The following is a 20498-nucleotide window of genomic DNA, read 5'->3' on the forward strand; positions in this document are numbered from 1 at the left end:
CTCAGACTTCAAGAAAGCACTCAGCCCGCCTGTGCTCAAACTGGGGAACCTTGGCTGCTTAGAAAATGGGTTAGCACAGTCATCCAGAGCAAATAATTGGATAATTTCCCTCATATCAACTACTTCAGGTGACCCACCTGCTGCTAAGAAGGTTGCTGGGTTTGTTTGCACTAGATAATGAAGAGGGGCCTGGTGCTTCCCCTCCCTCGGCTCTACTTGCTGGCTCCCTTCTTGAAATAAAACTTAAAGGAAGCACTCACTGCTCTTCCTGCTCAGAAGAAAAAAGCAGGCAGCGATGGCGTGACGAGGGGACAATTTAACGTACAAGCCGGAGCCCTGAGCAAATGGTGCTGGTACAGGATTTTCACCGTGCACAGCTGATTTAAAAGATATTGCTCTTGTATTACCTATGCCCCCCACCTTGCAATGCTTTTCCACCTGTGCCACGGTGCTCTTGTAGCGCTCTCCGTTATGGAGGGCAGGGGCTGTTCACTTGGCTGCGAGCTCAGGGCACAAGCCTCCAAACAGGTCACTGAAGTCAAAGGGCAGCCAGTTTTTGGGTTACAAACTACAGACAAGACCTCCTCTTTCAACCAGAAAGACCTTGAACTATTACAGTCCCGCAAGGCATGAACGTAGCATCATGGACCCGTTTTGTTTTGCAGAGCGGTTCAAAGGTCACCTTCACGTTGGTATTGTCAGTCAGGTACAGATATTCCAATAGCCCAAGGTGGACTCAATCTCAGTTATGTAGTTTTCTAAAAGCGGTGTAGTTTGGGTCGGTAGCAAACAGATCATACGTTCGCCCTTTGAGGGGGGTGCAAATCTGAGACTGGGTTCTGCCATTTTTAAACCGGTCTGTGTGTGCTGAACTTCTGTTCTGTTATGGGTATAGATGGGTTTCCGATCACTTATACTGGTCAAGGGGCAATGTCTGTACCTGACCTAAGTGTTGATCACTAAAGATAACTGCAAAAAAGGAAGTCATGGAGGAAGCTGAGAGGGCAAAAGGGGAAGGGAATCGGAACTGGAACAACTATGTAGCTTATTTCTTGCTGACCACCAGCGTATCGTGAAACACGCTGGCACCCAATAAAACAGCAACACTTCCGGTGATCTGTAAGGTCCCTTCTAGCCCCAACCAACCATGAAACTATGATGCAGCGGAGCAGGGACCATGCAAATAAGCCAGATTCGGACATCCCGGACACAACCTGGGATCATCTCTCGCAGGCTGGATCCAACATCTGCAAGCTGGAAAAGGTGCTGGGAGCAGGAGCAAATACAGCTGCGGCGCTGGTAATCCTGAGAGCACAAGGAAGGTACAAGGGGTGTACTTGGTAGCCGTGTTGGTCTGAGACAAAAAGACATGCAAAAAACGAGAACTCTTGATTCCAAAATGATACCTTTTCTTAGACCAACCGGAAAGTCGCAAGGAGGCACAAGGCTCACAAACTGCTAGCAGAGGCAGCCAAGCCAAGAGGGTGCATGTAATGGGGTCCTAACCTTCGTTAGATTGCAATAATCACAATATTTATAGACAATAATCACATTTACAGACAACAGAGAGTGGATTTGGTACTTTTAAGTATAGGTCCAACAAGATAGCATCTGTTCCAGGACAGATTTCTTAAGTTTCAGGTTAGTTGTTGAGTTTCTCATTTTCTTTGAGAAATTCAGTCCAGTTCCGCTGATGATATCTTTTTTTTAAATTTTTTTTTTTTTTGTGAGTGTGCTCCAAGGTATTTGTTACCGGAGCCTGTGCTTCGGTATATGTCGGTGTGATGGATTCAACGAAAGCCCTGTCAGGACAGGTTGGGTGAATATAGCTGCAGAAGTGGTGTCATCAGAGGACTTGATAGGCTAGCAGTGAGTCTGCTGATTCTGCAGCAAGACATATAAAATATCAAAGCCATCATATTTCTACATCCTGGCAAAATAAGTCAAGACAAGCACTTGGAAAAGATTCGCTGAGATATTATTACTTGTGCAAAGAATACTGCCTGCCTTTTTTTGCTACCAGCACACGTGCAGGAAGCGAGACAGCACACAGCCCTACCTTCCTAGGAAAAAGACTTTCATTTGATAAAACCCAAATCAAACGCCACCAAAGCATGCACTCAAAATCTTTTCTTTTTCTAATTTGCCTTTGCTAATTCCACACCGATTCTGCAGAGATTGGATTCGCTCAGAGAGAAAGTGAAAAATTTACAGCCAAGGCACGCTCGGAAGGGGTGACTGATTTTGCACGCCTCGAACACGGAGGGTCGCACTGGGCATCTCACTTCTGGTACCCAGACTTTGAGGCAGGTAAAGCCAGTGGCCACTTTAACATATGAAGGCTTGAGTAAATACAGCTGACCATCAGTGCAGAGGGATTTCCACCAGCATGAATTCCCTGCATAAGAGCTGCGACACCGTGATTTAGACAAACAGAAATAGCAATTCAATTAAAGTCAAACAAACTAAAAAGGAGAGCTCCCATAACAGCTTCAACTGAAAAAGGTGAATTGTGTCCAGAAATCAGAAGAAGTTAACTGCTGTGAGATCTACAAGACACCTCAAAAGACACTTCCCCCCCCACACTTCTACTTGCAAGATTAAATTTAATAAACTATATTTAAAGAGTACTTAAGAAACAATTTCCTTTGTATTAATTGTGCCTCTTCAACAGAACAGAGGCTTTTAAATAATAGCATTCTAATAATCCAAAAGCAGGCAATTTAAGAACAAAATATGAGTATGTTATTGGGAGATCAGTTAAAAACAATTGTGCATACAGTAAGATCATCAGCGTAATTACATAAGCGTTGCTAAAGGAAAATCAGCCCGTCACACACGAGCAAACAACATTATGTTGCAAAGATGAATGTTTTCAACTAAATGTTATGCCAACATATGGGGTCATTTCCACTAGAGCTGCGGAGCAATGCTTAGGACCCGGGGGTTAGTTGCCTTTGGGGACTACAGGTCCCCCATAAATGAATAATCTTATTAATGCTCTGGGAATTTGGAGAGGGGCATCAGGGTATGAAAAGGAAGCATTGCCCAATGATTAGAGTGCTAGTCTGGAGCTAGGCAGCCTGTGATCTGCCACTGACTTTCTATCTGACCCAAGCAGGTCACCCAGCCTCAGTTCCCCATCTGTGAAATGGGGATAAACAGCATTTCCCTTCCTCACAAAGCTTTTGTGAGAAAACATACCTTTAAAGATTGCAAGGAAGTAAAATATTTCATTAAGGAGGGCTGCAAGCATCCCAGATGGAAGCAGATGGTGAAAAGAAGGTTAGCTGGCGAGATGTAAAACACCAGCGTTGCCAACTGTTGGCATGTCAGCGCATGTTTTTAGTGCAATCAGCAACACAATCCTTCAAAAGTGCCAGCTTCTAGAGTCAGGTGATTTCAGGAAATCTCAGTTTTCATGGGGGGGGGGGGTGTTGTTTAGCACTTACGGTTGCAGAGAAGTGTGAAAATGCAACCGCAGTGCAGCCTATGGGCTCTGATGCCTGAATTACACCCATGCACATGGTCTTTAAACCAATCTCATCTCATTCTTGGCCTTAACTCATGATTTTTGAGTGCTTGGTTTAACAGTATTAAAATAGGCACAGGTAATTCCTAGGGGAAATGCTGAATGAACATGCAAAAGGGAAAGTGCCTATCGGGAAAAAAATGCTGTCATGCTGCCACAACAGACCCGGAGAAGTTCTGCCAATCTGATACCAGAAAAATACTCAAGTCACAACCTGCAAAGCAGCCCTTACCATTCCTGATGGAGGACTGACTGGCCTTGCAAAACCCTATTTGCACACACAGCTGGGGAACAGAGGATTTTTTTCAGGTAGGCACCATTACTGTCATAATGAAGGGCAGCGTGCATAGCTCCTACCCACAGGCTGGTAACACTTTTGGCCCATCTCACACAGGTGCCCTAATGGCATTGCACATGCCATGGACCAAAGCTAGAGAGGCAGCAGCCAGCAAGCTACAGCCGCCCTCTACTTTTTCCCCCTCCGCTCAGAGACACTGAAGCTGCATGAAAATCAGATTCGAGTCCTCAAAGCCCGGCAAGAGATCACTCCACATCCTCAGGCATCCCAGCCTTTCATGTGCCAAAGCAGTCAGCAACACACGCATGCAGATTGATATGCTTTCAATTATAAAATATAAAGCCGAAAAATGAGCAAGACAACAAGCTGCCCCGATTCCCAGGTGAGAGGCAGGTAAAATATTCCTCTTTAGAACGGCAACTGTGACCTTGATTGTGAAAGAGCCCTCCTGCTGCCTCCCTCCCCGGGGCGTGGGATCACAAGGCCAGTCATTTTTCTTTCCTTCTTGAGCAACAAGGAACAACTCCCAGCCTTCAAAACGATAAGTTTTGGAACAGAGAAATAAACTGCTTTTTTTTTTTCCCCATGGTGTAACTGGAATTTCCATGGGATTCTCCTTCTCGAGCCATACAGACTCTGGCCAGTCAGTGGTACACACGGGGATGTGTGTGCACTGTCTGTGCACACTGGAGGACCTGGAGTACAACACAGCCCTGCAGGGCAGGGCAGAAGACCATCGAGTGAATGAGGACTCATGCCCTGGCCCCAGCTGGTGATGCAGTACTTGCTTTGGGACTCTGCACTGTTATCCTCTGTGCAGCACTGGCATAAGAGCATCACAGACGGCAGAGTAAAGGTGCACTTTTAGAGACACACTAAATAAGATATATAGAGCACAAACTTTTGTGAATCCAAGTTCACTTCTTCAGGTCGCAGCGGCAAGCACTGCAATCATCACTCTGGGACTGGGCAACTCCTTTCAGCTCCACCACTCCTCTCTCGTTCCTTCTCTCGGCCCCGAGATTCCCCTTCCTTCTGCAATCATCACTCCCAGCTGCATGCAGGCGAGAAGAGCAGCGTGTCCCAACCACTGCTTCGTGGAGCTGGTGCTCCAGATTGCTATGCCTAGCTCAACCGGTTAGTAACCAGTGATGTCCACTGGACAGCATTCGCCTAAAGCACAGAACCAGAGAAAATGAGGGTGGGAAGGGACCTCAGGGGTCACATCTAGTCCAACTCCCTGCTCCAAGCAGGACCAGCCCCAACTACATCATCCCAGACAAGTGCTGGCATGAAAGGGTTTGAAACCATGCTGATCTTTGAGCAACACGGCCCTTTTGCAAAACTCTACCTTGCACCCTGTCCTAAACTCGTCTGTATGCAAATGTTACGAAGGCAGTGCCAGCGAGGCATGTGAACGAAGCCTTGTTATTTGCAGAGCAAACCCTAGGAGTTTGGTTATGCTGCGAAGCACTAAACTGAATGCAAGTCCTCATGAACTTGCCTTCCTCACCTACCTGGAGGCTTTTTAAGATACAAGTCAGTCATTTCTATTTGGATTTTTCAATGGTATTATGTTAAGATGGAGCACTACATCACTACCGCACAGGTATATGGAGTCCACCTCTCTGCTCAGACAGGAACAAGAGCAACACCTCTGTATATAGTTTAAAAAAAAAAATCACTGTCTGGTGCAATTGCATGGAAACTGGAATGAATGCTGTGTATGAAAATAAAAGGTTTGCACCATGGGAATAACACAGCCTCAACAAAAGGAAATGTGGTAGTGAACACAGTTACTTGAGGAGTGTCCCCATGCCTGTTACATGCTATTTCAGCCTTTGATCCCAACATATTATTACATACATTGGGGTTTTTCTTACCACTGCCCCCCGCCAGCAAAGTCGGAGGTATATTTCCGCATGGCATCACAACCTCTGTCCACAAAATGAGCGTCTCAAGATATCAGTGACCCTCTCAGTGACCCCCTCATAAGAAACCAGCATAGGCCAACATGGAGAAACAGCAATGACAGTAGATGGAAAGGCCAGTGCCTGGACCCCAAACAAGGTGTGTGTGTGTGTTTGTATTCTCTCCGGCCTTCTCAGCTGCAGGCTTAAGTGTGTGATGCATCAAATGCAATTTTCAAAATGCAGGTGTCTATCAACCAGGCAACATCGCACCCCACCATACACTTAAATGAGTTTCTTCCATAAAAGCTCTGGGTATCCAGATGCATCTTACCCAAGTCAATAAGTTTAAAAACACTCTGACCTTGGGGAGTTTTCCCCAGATCAAGAGAGCGCGGAGGTTATTCGCCGACTGCTGTCGCCGCCAGATAAGTGCAGAGACAGGGTTTTGCAGGCTAACAACTTCTCTGCTTTCCCGTAGGCAGGCAGGCATTCAGAAAACACAAAGGAAGACACATACACATAAAAAAAAAGGCTGAACCACGTACCTTACCGACGCTGATCGTTCCGAATCCTGAACACAATTAGTTTCGGAGCTGCATTGGAGTGAAGGTAAGGGCCTCAGGCGGTCACCATCTGGAAGTCCGGGCAAGCTCCCCGCAGGCTCCAGGACAGCCTCCGGTACGTCCCTGAGGATGATGCCGTGTCCTCCGGTTCTTCAGAGCCGCGGCAGGAAAAGAGGCCGTTTGGAGAGAGAAAAGAAAAAAGGTGCAACATTGAATCCCGGGGTCAGCTGTTCGGCACATTCAGAACAGAAGAGAAGACAACGTCGGATGGGAAGGAAATGTCAAGCCAAGACACGGAGTCTGTGACCATCCATCACACGCGGCGCCTTTGGAGGGCGCTCACTGAATTTAAGAGTCGTGGCGCAGAACTGATCTTACTTTCCGGTGCTTTACCTGTGTCTTTAGACCGGGAAACAAATGCCCGACTACATGCACCGGGCTCCTGGGAAGGCAGGGACCAGGAGACACTTGGGGATAGGTTTAAAGAACAGGGGAACCCCTCCACAGCTGTCCCAATCAAACCACGGGATTTAAAAGTGAGAGCAGACACTTCCAAGCAAACAACCGTGAGATTTGGCAGTTTTACGGCACCTTTCATTCCAACATGTCTAAGCCCTTAATCGCCAGTAATCTTGTTTGAATTAAATCAATTATTAATTTATTAGGACACCTTCGTGAGCTAGTAGCGGCTGGCCAGAAAAGAAGTGGAAGCCTGATATCAGTCTTTTAAGTCGGTCTAAACAGTTAAGTCATTGGCTGTTTTTTCCAAAATCCCAGACCCCCAGTAGCTCCCACTAGCACAACTGGGAGCATTGAATGAGATCACGAAAGAAAAAAAAAATAATAATAATGAGATGACAGAGACGATTTGAAAACCTCTGAGGATGGAGACTCCACCACCTCTCTGGGTACCTGGTCCAGTGCTCCAGCACCCTCCTACAGAGAAAGTTTTTCCTAATATCCAACCTCAACTTCCCTTGCTGCAGCCTGAGCCCATTGCTCCTTGTCCTGCCATCTGCCCCCACTGAGACCAGCCCAGCTCCATCCTCATTGCAGCCCCCCTGCAGGGAGGTGAAGGCTGCTATCAAATCCCCCTCGGTCTTCTCTTCTTGCAGACTCAATCAGCCTCACACGTCCTGACCTCCAGCCCCCAACCATTTTCATTTCCCTTCACTGGACTCTCTCCAACGTGTCCACATCCTTTCCGTAGCGGGGGGCCACATAGAAACCGGAGCCGCCGTGGCCCAAAAGCAGAGATGGGCAATCCGCATGGTGCAAATTAAAGCTACTGGTTTGTGCCGTCCCGCAAAGCCCAGGTGAGCTCCCTCGTTTCACCGGGGCTGCTCCTGGAGCGAAGCAGCGAGGCAAGTCCGGGCAGCAGGGGCAAGGCCTGCATTTGCTGGGTGACATTTGTGCGTCAGGGAGGGCCGAGCAGACCTTTGGGCTGGCGCTTTATTTGTATTTCTGCTCGACTGCTTCCAGCTGCCGCCTTCGGGCTCAGACAGGGAGGGAAAAGCAGAATGTCACATCTCCCTTTCCTTTCCAACCGGGGCATGACAGCCTCGCTCCCGCACCGAATGCACAAAGCTAGGGTGGGAAGGTGGGACTTGAAGGGATGCCGAGCACGGCGTGGGTGCAGGGACGGCTGAGGCGGTAGCAGCAGGACCTGCTTTTAGGGCACTTCATCGACAGGGGACAAGAGCCACAATTATTCCTCCCTTGGGATAGGGTGGACCAGGCTCTTTAACCCTGGTCGGGAGCAAAGCCCCAACAGATGGACAAATGCATCGTCTCCTTTGCTTCTGCAACTGAGCTGGCTCCAAACATACCAGCACTTGCCTTTCCTTTGGCGTCTCACTCGGCATAATTTTATTGTCTCGTGAGACAAACAGATGCCTACTACTATCCTCTGAAAATCGCGATGCGATAAAGCAAAGGGAGGAAGCCAATTCCTCTCTTTCCCATGTTACCTTTAGCGTATTTGTTCTGCCTTTCAGTCAATACAGTCACGGGATCACACTGCCGCTGCGGAAGGAGCCCAGGAGCCTGGTCTCCAGTTGCATTTTTGAAAGCTCCTCTTTAGCACGGCCTGTCAAAGCTCACCCAAAGCAATGCTGCTCGGGAAGGAGCAGTTGGCATGTCGTCCTAACGCATTTTCCTGCAGGCACCCAGGAGTTTCGATGGGGCCTGAATTCCTGCAGTGCTGGAGGGATCCTAAATGGCAGGGCAGGCAGGAGAGTGTGCTTTTAGCTCTTGGCAAAGATAAGAAAAAGAGCCCCTCCATCCCAGCCACTGCCATTACAGGAAACAGCAGCAACAAGCTGGAAAATGCTGCTGGAGACCCCATCCAAGCACTTGCCCGAGCCAGACGTTGGAAGGATGCAATAATAATTTCCATCCTCCTGCGTTACCGTGATGGGAGCTGTGGACCCAGGGAACCAGCCAAAAATTAGGAGCAATGACTCTCCATCATCATGCCCTCTCCAGCTTCCGTTTTTAGTGCCTACGATGGGATGTCCCTGTAGAGGATGATTAAAAGGCACGCCCAGGTCCTGCCAGGTTCCCCAGAAGGTAACACTGCAGGCTGTACAGCCCTGTGATTTTATGGAGCTGGCATTTAGAGAGAGAAAGCAATCGGTACTACCCGGTCAGCGGTCCACGGAGCCAGGCAGCTCCTCCATCCACGACCAAAACGCCGCAGGGACGGAGACCGAGAGGACTGGAAGACCACCGGCCTAGGAGCCGTAGGATCGTGTTCCTTTTATAAGAGAAATTAGCACGCGAGACTGATAGCTATTGCAAACCCAAGCAGATGAGGGCCTGCCCTGCTCCAGTCCAGCCAGGTCGCCTTTAGCCCCCACGCCCTTCCCGCCACCCTAAGCCCCACGCGGAGACTTGTACAACACGCGGCAAGCAAACATTACCGGGCAGCAGGTGTTCGCTGCAAGACTGGCCGGTCTCTCCTCTTAAAATATTAATTACAACCTCCCCAACTGCAGTTGAAGAAATTATGTTGGGCCTGGAAAAGATTAAATACGTCTGGGATCGGGAGACTTGAAAAGAGCTGGAACCATATGTCCTTTGGCTAAATATGAAAGCTTTTCTTTTTTTTCTTTTTTGCTGCCATTCTGGGCTTTGTGTAATGGAAGGGGGGAGTGGGCATGAAGCACGGGCATGTATGTGCCTTTACTTCATGCCCTCTCCCCTTACAGCTTGGCTTGAGCAAGCAGCTACTGCTCAGATATATGATCCCTGCAGCCATGCAGGAGCTCGGTGGAGAAGGAGGGTGCTCAGCACCTCACAGGAGGAGTCCTCAGGGGCCAGGCAGGTACGTGCACCTCTACATTTCGGCCCTAATCCTTCCCCCACCTGCACGACCATCCCAGGCCCCTGTGAATTATCCTGCCGGCCTCCTCTCCCCTTAAATTTGGTTTAAAGCCAACACTGGTAAAGAAGAGAATAAAATGAGACTTCTGATCCCCTCCTTCCAGAAGGCGCATGTTAAAAAGTTGGTAGCGATGTGACTCTGGGACCTCTCCAACGATAACACTCGTGGGCACGGCCGACAACCGCTGCCCCGTCACGCTGCTGTTCAGAGCAGCTCGGTGCAAAGCGTAAATCAAACAGGAGGCCCTGGCAGTAATGACAGTCGGCTCCTTTGGGCCATTCCCCTTCCCCAGCAGCCATGCACGAGGTGGAAGGCAGCACAGTAATCCCGGAGATGTGCAGATAATTAACGCCTGCTTACCGTGGGCAGCGGGGACCGTTGCGGTGGGCCTGCGGCTAAGCTACCATTCAAGACACGGGACGTCGGTGCAAGATAATGGCAAAAGGCAGAGCTGGATCCAGCAGAGCATGGGGATGTCGCTGCTTCTGGCGTTTCTCTTTTATTGTTCAAAGGCAGCCTCACGATATTTTCAGAAAATGAAATACGAATGCGGGATAAGCAGCCTTGTTGTCCGAGTTATTCTAACCACTGGGCTGTTAATATCTTCCCGGGCTAACGCTCACTCAGACGCCGCGCCGGGCAGGTTAGCTGCGGCTTCAAAAGAATAAATTATTTCTGGGGTAGCACCCTGTGGAAATATTTGCAGTGTAAAATAAAACAGGCATCTGCAAAAGAAAACAGCTTGTGTTTGCAGAACTGCATTTTTCACTTCCAAAGGTGGAGAGTGGAGTTAGCTGGTCCCAACTTAAGTCAGGCCTATTAGTACGGCAGTGGTTATTACGGACCTGTCGGTCCCAGTAAAAGAGAAGAAGGGAGGCCGCAGGGGCCCCACCAGAGGAAAGCGCTTTCACTTGCATGTTTGCATCCATCCCGATACAGAAAAGCACTTAGACTCTCTGCCTCAATTATGGTTTATTCCCTCCATTCGGGGTACAGTGGGAAATGACGGGAGTGCACGTCCACTTTGCACGTCGACTTCACTGGGATCTGGGCACGGGCGAGAAACGAACGTGCGAGCAGCTATCGCGCTTCACCCACCTCGGCAGATCTTTAAAGAAAAAAAAATCCAGTTCTCTCGATAGTCATAGAAGGCTCCTATTCAAGGCTCCTTGAAGTAGTTACGCTTCTTGATTTAATGCCAACTGAAACAGAGTCTTCCTTTAGCCCAGCTCAAAAAGAAAATGTAAATACCAAAAAAGACGCGTCCTTCATCTCATCGATGAGGTTAATTTACGGGGGTTATTTTGCATGATGTATGTGTTGTTGATTGGTCACTTAAGGTCTCTTCAAAGCAAGCCAGAATCCAAGGGCGCTCTCAATTCCTCCTCCCAGTTCTCCCCAATTGAGGGGGGAGGAACCGATTCATCACCTACCTCCAAAAATACGCATTTTGGTGGAATGCCAATGAAACACAGTTTTTGCTCTTGGGGCAATAATCGAAATGGGACACTCAAGTATCTTGAATGTCGGGAGAGGAATTTCCAACGAAACCTTATGTGCTGTAACATTAGATGATTCACATTCACCCCTTTTGGAAATCAAGCTTTATTCCACTTTCGCCTCTCCCACCACGCTCAACCTTTTTGGTCTGCGCCCGCCACGTTCGGATTACCAAATCAGTTGTTGCTCGCCCATGAAGTTCGTCGACCTAGGCTGTCTCCTACACCACTACTTGAATGTGAGCTTTGCCCCTGATGCTAATGGACACAGAATGAGGGAATGGAGCAGACTTACAGGACTTGATTTTTCCTTGCTATAGAAAACCTTTTACCTGTCCCTAAAACCTGGGGCATGTTTTTTCCCCAATGCATGGGTCAGACACTTCCTTCATTTTGGAAGACGAGTTTAATGCATATTAAGTCCCAGGACTATAGGGACACCATACAGGCAGATCCCACTACAGCACTTTCACTGTTACCTTCGCATGGCACTTCTCTCCATCTCCCGTCAGCCTGGGCATTACGGACTTTAATCGCACCCGTCTGCAGTGCACTGGTGTTTCATTACGCTCATACAAAATGCTTTCTATTTTTGCTCCAGAAATGCTTCCTCCTTTCTCATTCTGGTTTCCCCTCCACTGTTGACAAGCGCTCCTTTAGGCATGGTTTCAGGAGTGTTTTCAAGAGCTCTAATTCGGCTCCTGCTGAAGCGGATGCAAGCTTTACCACAGGCCCACACAAATATTGTTCAGGAGAAAACAGTTTTTGCTGCAGTATGGTGAGTGTTCGGTGTTTGCAGCCCGTTCTGTTTTTGAGAACGTAAATCAATGAAAAAGCATGCATTTCCATCTCTTTTCAAATGCCATCTTAAAACAAATCTCTCCTCTCTTGCTTACACTTCTTAATTCATCGCTACAAAATTCTGTAACTTTATTGTTTATCTCCGAGAAACACATTGGCATGAAGGATGTTTCGGAAAATAATATTGGACTATGTGGCATCCAGGACACATTACTGTCAGCTTGCTATTATCTCAGAAGCACATCCTCCGAGGAGGTTTTTCCATTACAAACTCAAGTTATTTTTTTTAATGTCTCAGCCACTTCAACTCACACATCACATAAATTTTTGGTACATTAGCTCGGAGCCTGGATTCTGATTCTGTTTTCAGTCCATTAAGCCATTTTTACTTAGACGATGACAAAAAAAACCAAACAAACCCCAACTTTCCTAACTTGCAAAAGTTTTATTTGCCAAGCTGCAGCTGAAGACGGCACTGTGCGACTCGGGGAACACAGCCACTCGGTCACCAGTGTAACGTGGGGAAAATGTCACTATTTATGGACTCGGTTTACTGTTGCAAAGAGTGGTGAAGTGCTGTAAAATGAACAACTCTGACCTGAAAAAGGACTGAACTGGATTATTTACCAGCACTGGAAAACACACCCAACTGGCTGCAGATCAGGTAGCTCCTGAGGATACAAATGTTCAAAGTGGTACGAATCGAAATCAGCCTCGCTGAAGCTCCAGTCTGGCATCAAAACCCAATAGTCCTTCTGAGCTCGAAGTGGAAGCGCTGCATTCGCCAACAGAAAAGCATGCGGTTAGGGGGAAAAAGAGAAAGACATCTGGCAAAGAATCAGGGAGCTGGGAAGCAATGAGTGGCTAGGGCTGCCTCATCAGCAGAAGAAAAGAGCATGGCTGCATGGCCTGGAGAGCGAGGAAGGGGGCTGGAGATGATCAGGAGCTCAAGAAGAACCAGTCCAAAAGCCTTGGAGAAGCACCAAAGGGTTTGGAAAACACTGGGCTGAGTCATTGAATCGTAGAGAAATTACTGGAGAACAGGCTGGCCCCAGGAGCCGGAGCTCTCTGAACCTCTGTCCAAGGAAATGGCTTTCAATGCACAGCTCACTTTTCACCGTTAATTAGCACCAATATGTTTGCAATTGAGAAAGAAAAGGTGGCACCTGAGAATTAGGATTTCCATAATTGATCCTCACTCCCTTTTCCCTCCCTCCCTGCTTGCACTCTCTGTTCTGCACAAAGCTTTCCAGGCCAGACGGTCTATTTTTAAAGTGCTAATCATGAAATGCTTTTGCGAATAGCAAAAGGATGAAGCAATATTCCTGAAACAGGCCTCGCAGTCCTGGAGGCTGCGTGAGGAATGCACTTTCGGCGCCTGGGCAGCAGTTCTGTGGAAAAGGACCTGTGGGTTGCAGTGGACAAGAAGCTAAATAGATATGAACAGCGTGCCCTTGTTGCCAAAAAGCTAACGGCATCCTGGGCTGCATGGGTAGGAGCGTTCCCAGCAGATCGAGGGCAGCGATTCTTCCCCTCTGTTGAGCACTGGGGAGGCCACATCTGGAGTCCTGTGTCCAGCTGTGCGCCCCCCACTACAGAAAGGATGTGGACACTTTGGAGAGAGTCCAGCGCAAGGCAAGAAAAATGGCTGAGGGGCTAGAGGGCATGACTTGTAAGGAGAGGCTGAGAGAATGGGCTGATTGAGTCTGCAGAAGAGAAGACCGAGGGGGATTGAATAGCAGCCGTCACCTCCCTGCAGGGGGGCTGCAACGAGGACAGAGCTGGGCTGGTCTCAGTGGGGGCAGACGACAGGACAAGGAGCAAAGGGCTCCAGTTGCAGCAAGGGAAGTTGAGGCTGGATATTAGGAAAAACGTTTACGAGGAGGGTGGTGAAGCGCTGGAAGGGGTTACCCAGCGAGGCGGTGGAGTCTCCATCCTTGGAGGCGTTTAATACCGGGCTTGACAAAGCCTTGGCTGGGATGATGTTGGGGCTGGTGCTGCTTGGACTAGATGTGACCTCCTGAGGTCCCTTCACACCCTTGTTGCCTGCGATTCTGTGGCCCCAACCCCTGCTGAAACTAGTGGCCTGCATCCGCTTGGACAACGCTGCCTGTTTGGCTGAGCTCTGCCATTAATCCAAAGGACTGCCCCACCACCCTTTCACTGCTGCTGCATTGCGAACCAAGCATCTTCCGACGCGGGAATACAGGCGGCCGGCACCGCGCTCCTGCATCGCCTGGGTCTTCGCTGGGTGGCGATGGAAGGCAGAAAGGAAAAATCGAGCTTGCCATCACTACGCCTTTCACAACCACTTCTCCTCTGACACTTTTACAGGCACAGTTAAGTGAATGCGTAAGCTAATTGGCTCTGCCTGTAATCAGGTAGCTAGATGTCTGCATTCTCTTATTTGCTCCGACAGTGCATTGTGCCTGCAATTTACTGTGCTCACGTAATTGAAGATCCCTTTATAAAATATGACTCATTAGCTAACATTCAAAAGGAGCTGATTTAGCTCCCCCCCCCCTTTTTTTTTTTTTTTGAAAAGACACTTTTAACATCTGAAATAACACCGGGCAAAAAATCATGGCATGTATTTAAGTCAATTAGTGTAAATTCCTCCCAAGAGATAAACTTTTTTTCAATCCATTCACCCTCAAACAACTGGGGATTGCAAAACAGAAGCAGCCTGCAGCTATGTATCCGCACAGGACTCAACCTTTCTGAACAACACTAAAATAAAGTTCACTGACCCAAATTCATCGCCGGTGCTACCCCCATTGATTCCAGCGGGGCTTTGGCCAGGGATAAATTTGCCCACTGGGATCTGGGACTTTCAAACAAGTGAAATCTCAGCTTGTAGAAATGTCAGTGAACACGGCAGTGTGTGCGGGCGGGCACCTGAACATCAGGGAACTCTCCTCATTACCAACCTGCAAACCCGTGACAGTTTGCAAAATGCCTCTCAGAAACATTTGGAAAAGATGAAAATAGACTCTGCTGCCCGTGATAAATTATACAGAAGCCCGAGAAAGAAAAAATGTCTGTGCTGTGTTGATCCAGGATGGACTCGCAAGTGCTGTTTGCCTTCAGCCTCCTCCTCCTCTTTGGAGGTTATTTATTTTTTAGATGATATAGCTATAACGTAGTTAACATGCAACGCTATAACATAGTCAGCACAGGGGGTTTTTGTTCCAAACACTAATATCCCTGCAACTTAAGAGAGGTCAGGTCTGGGTCTAAGCACTGCAGCAAGATCCTAACCTCTTGCAGGAGTGGGCCCAAGAACCACGAAGTGACCTTTCCTGAGTCAATCAGCTCATGCCCTGGCCTAATCATCATCATCATCGTATCAGCTGCCTCTGTTGCTTCTAACATTTGGCTGTGTTCAGTACATATCTTAGCTGCAGAGACCGTCATATATTCACATTATTTTCTGTCTTCATCTTTGCTTATGAAGAGAAGCTCGACTGCTAACACTTGCTGGCGAAGCATAAACACGAAGACCGGGAGGAAAGTGTAGGTGCATCATATAAAGTAGGAAGTGACAAGACAGCACAAAGGGGGGAAATAAAAATGAAGAATCAAGCCTTCCTTGGGTGTAAATCAGCACAACAGATCTTCGGCATCAAGAGATCTATGGCCATTTGCATCTGCCGCAGGTCCAGACTCTGTTGTGTTTGCACACTCAACCCAGCAAAACACACCGATAACAGCTACCCAGTTCCTTTCACAGTGGCCATTACAGTAATGGCAGCAATTAACTCAGATATGGGAAGCATCTTCCCTTTGGTTTGCTATGCTAATGTGGAAGGACAACAAAAAGTTGTTTTTATAATGCAAGCCATTTATAAACATACACACACACACATATATACAAGCCATTTATTTATATATAAAATATATACAAAATAAATGGCTCTTGGAATAATATCCTTGATTACATTTACTGCATAACATTTTCCTTCATGTTTTTATAATGAACCTGACCATGAAAAACAAATTTATGTCTACAGTTTGTATCATTATAAGCTCAGCTCATTTGATGTGGAAAACCTACAGTTTAATTGCTTGATTTAAATTTGGCTGGTAAAATGCATACTGAAACATTACTCTTTTAATTATGTTAATTTATAACTGAAAAGCTAAATTTACAAAGGCAATAACATTAATTATTGACCTGCCCATTAAAGCCGAATATATATTACTGAGTTAATTGGCTTTATAAGTCTGCCAGAAATTATAAACAAGTTTATGAACGCGTTTACACGAGTCAGGTATGTCGCATCTCTTAGCGGGTTAGGGGTTTTTACTATATTTACCTGATGTACGGGTAAACCTCGGCCCCGTGTAGAGGATGTTCCACGTACGTTCGTTTTTTCAAAGGACTCTTCTTGCAGAAGGTATCGCACAACACAGGCAGCAAATTCCCTGCCCCACTAAGAGCCCAGAAGATATTTAGGCAAAGTGCTATCTCCAATGCGATGATTATTAGGAAAAACTCTCAGGAGGAGGGTAGTGCAGCACTGGACCAGGCTCCCCAGAGAGGGGGTGCAGTCTCCATCCTTGGAGGTTTTGAAGACCCAGGTAGACAAAGCCCTGGCTGGGATGATGGATTTGGGGCTGGTCCTGCTTGGAGCAGGGGCTTGAACTAGATGCGACCCCCCCGAGATCCCTCCCAACCTGAATTTTCTATGATCCTATCACGAGCTGCTCTGTAACAATTCATGCATTTTGTAAACTGTCTGGTCACGGGGATATCTACTGCACATACATCTGTATTGCTTTAAATCAAGACGGTTATTAAGACAACAGTAGGGAGGAAAAGCATTTGCTCAAAATAACCCACACGGCAATGAACACTTCAGGACGGTGCCTGGGCTACCTCCGGGCTCCAGCTAAGTTACAAAACCTTACTTTGCTAATAAGAGGTGGGGACTTGAGGAGTTTATTCATACAGGCAGTTAGGAGGGTCTCTTGGTCTTTTCAGAGAGGAGACAATTATGGAGCTTCTCAGACCTACCTGGGCCTCTCAGAAGGGATGTATGCAGCAGTTACGCCTGCCTAAGCTAGCTACCATCCAAGGATCATTTCTTTACAAGAAAAAAATAGGTGGATGCCTAGACCGCTCTACATCTTTTTCTCCAAATGCTTTCTTGCCCCTGTCAACACGCTTTGGCTTAAGAAGGCTATCTGGTCACAATTCACATCCATGCCCTTAGCCTTTGTCTGCGGTTTTACTATATGCACCTTAAAAAAAGATAAGCGCCCAATATAGTTCCCTGCCTACTTCTAACGTGGCTTCTGTATAAGCTACTGCAAGTTGCTAATAGGAAACCCTAAGTGGCAATGTGGCATGATGAAACAAAATGGGGAAATAACAGAAAGCTGTGTTCCCAACTCATCTACAGTTTTGCAGCATGGAAGCACGTGCGCTTTTACTGTGCGGGCAGCAAATGCTCTGGGTATGTAATGAGATCAGAGCTTTCTTGTTAAGTGATTAGCATCAGTGCCTGACCATAGTAAGAGTCTATTCACAAAAGCTTTTTAATGAACACAAACACATTTGCAGAAATCCACGCCAACGTCTCTAACTTTTGCGGAGGAAATGTCTTCATTAATATTTTAGCTTCCTTCTTCATGTGCTAAAATAACTTAAACATGGAGTGTCTACTTATGCATGCTTCCTCTAAAAACTAAAGCCAGGTTACTAGTGGTTATGCAGCAATTTAGTGTTATATTAATGTTCGGTGAAAAGTTCATTTTGCTCATTGTCTAAAAGACTTAAACGTCATTTGCCCATGCCTTTAGATCTGGCATACGGCAGACCTGTTCTCTTCCAAGCCGTGCTAGTGGAAGCTCCTGGCTTGTGCACAGACTGTGAAAAAGCCGCTGTGCTGCAGCTATCACACAACAAAGTGGCACAGCAATCCTCTCCAATAACTTCATATTCCCACCCAAAACCCTCGTCACGCTGGGCTCCGTGAACTTAGCGCGCAAGATCAAGTGGATGAAAGGATGAAGACTCGCTTGAGGGTATCGCAAGAAGAACCACTGTTCAGGTTCCCAGCCACGGGAACCACGGGAAATGCTTTATTTCGGGGGCATTGCAGATGAACTGCCAGTCATCCAGTGTACGAGCTACCCTGCGTGGGGAGTCTTACTGGGCATCTGCAACATATTTCCCCTTTAAAAAAAAAAAAGATGTGCACGTGTAGGTGCAGGCTGCCCCAGCCCTCCCTACCACGTTAGGTAAAGCCTCCCCAGCATTTGAGGGAGGAGCACAGACCATTTACACCCTGTTTCTACCTCCAGGTCCCGTACCCGAGAGAGCAGAAAGTAGCCCAGAGCATCTCTGATGCAGTCAATTCCCACCGTGACCTTACATGTGCTCAGAGATTTTAAAAAAAAAATAGTGGATATAGTGACAGCACTTACTGGCAAAGCACCTACACCAGGAGTCTGTTGCCTCTGCAAGAGGAAGGTAAACACTGGGTGCACATCAAGCCCACCGTGTCCCTCCACCCTATAAAGCCCTTTTACCTGCCTCCCCCGCAAGCCCACATTTATTTCTTTCCTCTTCCGCAGCATTTAAAGGAGCGCTGGGTGCAAGATGCCCATGATTTATACACAGGTACAATGTCACTTGACAATCTCTCCAGACTCTCCATAGTGTGAAATAAGACTCAGACCCTGGTTTTTCCAGCTCTCTGACCTGATGCTTTGGTGGAAGTCCATCTGCAATTAAAATGATGAGCAATCAAGTGCCCTGGGTTTGTCATATCACCATAAAATCAGAAGGAGTAGGTACACTTATCTCCCCACCAGCGGCCTGTCTCCTCAGAAGTGCAGCACACTCTCCCATATAAACACCGTGATGTCTGGTGTCTTAGGAGAAAGATTGTAAAAGGGTGTAATTTCAAAATGGTTTATTTTGACTTTAATGATTTTCCCTTTCGAAACACGGTTCAGCATAAATTAAAGAGAGATGTTTAGACAGAAGTGGCGTCAGTGGGAAAAGCCAAATCTTTTGGTATAAAACTGCCAGAATGTCCCATTTCAGCACTTTTTTAAGGTGGAGGCGATTGGCAATGGTTAACCTTTTCTGACTTTTCCTGGTCTCGTTTCAGGGGGCTGGTATTTGGTGACAAAAAGGGCTTTTTTTAAAAACCAGGCAAACAAACAAAAAAAACTCCCAACCTCAGCTCTAGTATTAAGCAACTAACATCCTAAACAATAAATTGGCACTGGACAGTTTCTATGAAAGGAGAATCATACGGCAGGATAAATAAGCAGGCGAGTGGTTAGCAAAAGGAAGACAAGTGTTGAGTATGTGTTTGACACCAAGCCACTTCCTCTTCCTAATGACAGGACATGGCTTTTGTTTAGGACTAAGACTGAACTGATTTGGGGGAGTTTTTTATAGCATGATTCATTAAAGTCACTTATTTTCAACATGCTTCACAAACGGTTTTGAGTGTGAGGTTAGCATTCAGCTCTCACAGGGCCAAATTAGTCCAGCTGGCCTATTATTAACTCTGCTAACTTTGCTATAATTCAGGCTCATTGCAACCACGCCTATGCCCTACCGTGGCGCTTCCTGCCGATCACAAATCTCTACCTGGGGACGTAGGTGCTGGAACAACTCATCTCCCACGTTTACCGGAAAGGCTGGGAACTGCTACAAACGGCGACATCCAGAGCACCTTTTAAAGACTTGCTCCCACCCACCTATTACATTTTTGTATGATGTTAGATACGTTCTCTGCATGTGGTTCCCCACAACACAAGCTACTGCCAGAGGCAAACATTTTTAGAGCAAATATGCTGGAGAGAGAAAGATAAAGGAGCCTTAGAGTGTGCTGATGTGCTCAGCAATTTATAGTGTAAAAAGGTAAGGCATCTGCCAAACCCGGCTGTTAGGAACAAGGTGCCTCCACACAGGCCCATTTTTATGCACGCACTGATGCACGCATGTGTGACAAGTGTGTGAACACAGGCCCCAAATGCAGGGCAGCAACTCCTCCAGGAAAGCACTCATTAAGCCATACCATAGTAGAAGGCAAGCAGAGTTTTCCTGAAACCGGACCACTGCTAATGGCATAGATGCAACTTCTGAATTTCATGCACACTCATACGCACACGCGCACACTTGTGAAGGCACGATGCCACTGCTTAGGTAGCCCATGCGTGCTTTGATGCCCTTGTGAGTGTCTGAATTTCGTGCGTGTTCATGCGCACACTTGTGAAGGCACAGTGCCACTGCTTAGGCAGCCCACGCGTGCTTGTGCACGCTTTGATGCCCTTGCAAGCTTCCCATCTTAACAGACTGCCTCAAATAAGCCCAGATTTCCCGAGTGCAGTTCAACTCCCTCTCCATTATGCAGCCCGTCCCCCTTCCAATTAAGTACCTCTGTTTTGCCAGTCTCTTGAAGTCCAGTTTCCCTGAAGTCTTTCTGCAAATTCCTAGTTGGAAGAGCACTCGCAGCCGCCGCACCTTTCATCTG

General features: G+C 47.3%; 1 protein-coding gene across 3 annotated transcripts in view; it reads right to left on the bottom strand.

Moving 5' to 3' along the window:
- The window catches only part of SGCD (sarcoglycan delta), a 404288-nt gene that overhangs the window by 241817 nt on the left and 141973 nt on the right, over positions 1-20498 (bottom strand). For all 3 annotated transcript variants that reach the window (XM_090020858.1, XM_090020859.1, XM_090020860.1), the window contains exon 2: positions 6289-6456. The gene's annotated coding sequence lies outside the window, so the exon portion shown is untranslated. The remainder of the gene's footprint in view (positions 1-6288; positions 6457-20498) is intronic.

Source organism: Crocodylus siamensis, chromosome 10, assembly GCF_052110815.1.
Source record: "Crocodylus siamensis isolate JL-2025a chromosome 10, ASM5211081v1, whole genome shotgun sequence".
In the NCBI taxonomy this organism is placed as follows: Eukaryota; Metazoa; Chordata; order Crocodylia; family Crocodylidae; genus Crocodylus; species Crocodylus siamensis.